Source organism: Mustelus asterias, unplaced genomic scaffold, assembly GCF_964213995.1.
Source record: "Mustelus asterias unplaced genomic scaffold, sMusAst1.hap1.1 HAP1_SCAFFOLD_1282, whole genome shotgun sequence".
NCBI classification, from domain to species: domain Eukaryota; kingdom Metazoa; phylum Chordata; class Chondrichthyes; order Carcharhiniformes; family Triakidae; genus Mustelus; species Mustelus asterias.
The window spans coordinates 75,858-77,500 of NW_027591227.1; the positions used below are offsets into that span (position 1 = coordinate 75,858).

At 65.8% G+C, this 1,643-nt stretch overlaps 1 non-coding gene across 1 annotated transcript; it reads left to right on the forward strand.

Annotated features, from left to right (window-relative positions):
* Positions 1–1,034: 1,034 nt before the first annotated feature.
* Positions 1,035–1,188, forward strand: LOC144488090 (5.8S ribosomal RNA). The gene has a single exon (XR_013496530.1). It is a non-coding gene; the product is annotated as a 5.8S ribosomal RNA (ribosomal RNA).
* Positions 1,189–1,643: the final 455 nt, after the last annotated feature.

Genomic DNA, 1,643 nt, shown 5'->3' on the forward strand with positions numbered 1-1,643 from the left:
CGTTCTAGCTGCTCGTTTGGTCCCTCGCCCGCCAGCAGACCGTTCCGCCGACGGTGCTCCTCCTCCGCAGCGACTTCTGCCTAGCCGCTCTGCCGGGTGCGATGTCACCGGCGTCCGCACCGATCCTCGGCACGGCGCGTGTGCGCACCTGTGGGCCGCCGCCCCGTGCTCCACGTCCGTCTGTGTGTGCCCGCTGTGGGGACCGTCTTCCTCTCGCCTTGGCGACGGCTTGCGGGCTGCGACGTGACCTTGCCACCGCCTTGCAGCATTACATCCGCAGTTGAAACGAAGAGAGCTGCTGCGGGCTTGGGTGCTTGTCCTGGCGGCTTGTCGACGGGACCACGGTGAACGGCCACTGTGTGACTCCGCAGGGAGACGTTCTGGTGCAGTCAGGGGCCTTTTTGTCTCCCGCCGCGGTGAAGCTTTGGTCGCATTCTAGTCACTCTCTTCAAAGCCCGGTGAGGGGTACCTGTTCATGCTCACCATTCCTCCGGCACCCGTGTGCGGAGGGTGGGTGCGAGGTTTAAAGATTCGTTGTCCGCCTGTCGGTCCGGTCTGGTCTCGTGCTGACTTGAGCGAGCGTCCACCGCGTTCGAGAGAATGTGCCTGTCCGCGGGGGCAGCCGCGCTTGCGAGCGTTCCGCCGCGCCCCCTTCCCCAGCCCGCCGAGGTTGGGGCGTGCGGGGTCGGCTTGCGCCCGTAGCGTCGGCCTGTCCTCCGCGGCTTGCACCCGACTCAGTCCGCTGCGGCCTCGCCTCGACTCTCGAGCCTACCGCCAGACGGTGACACCAGAGAACTCTGCCTCTGGCTGTTGCGGGGCGTGACGGCGCGTGGCGGGCCCCGGCCCCTCACCCACGCCGGCACTCAACGCCTGCGAGCGCCCTGATTCCTCCTTTTTTTCGCTTGATTGTCGCTCGAGTGCGTGCGCCTCCGGGCTCACGCCGTGGTACGCGCCAGGCTGGGGCTCCACCGTCACGTCGGCGGGGGAGCGTTTTGCGCGTCCCAGGATCGGGCAACCGATCCGAAACCCGATACAACTTTTAGCGGTGGATCACTCGGCTCGTGCGTCGATGAAGAACGCAGCTAGCTGCGAGAATTAATGTGAATTGCAGGACACATTGATCATCGACACTTTGAACGCACTTTGCGGCCCCGGGTTCCTCCCGGGGCTACGTCTGTCTGAGGGTCGCTTGACAATCAATCGCACTTCGCGCGCATCCGTGCGCCGAAGAGCGCGGCTGGGGTGTCGCAGAGGTGCCGTCCTCTCTGTCCCCCTAAGTGCAGACCCAGAGTAATCCGCGTCGGAGAGCTTGACCTCTTGGGTGCCGGCGTCCGCCTCCGGGCTCGTCGGCACTGCCCGCTCCCGCACTGGCCCAGCCACCTCGGGGTCGCCGGCACGGCTGTCATCGGGTTGCCAGAGAGAGAGAACGTGACTGCCTCGCTGCCGGGACCGTGTGTGCCTTCCGTTAGGCTCGGGCCAGGGGGGTTGACTCTCTGTTGATGTGTGTGTGTGGCTCGTCCACGGGAAGGATCCGCAAGAGTTGGCTCGGTTGGGTGCTCCGGCACAGAGAGTGAGAGAGTGGAGTGACTGTCCGCTGGACGTCTCCGGACACGTTGCCTCGCGTGGTCCGTGCTCGGTTGCCT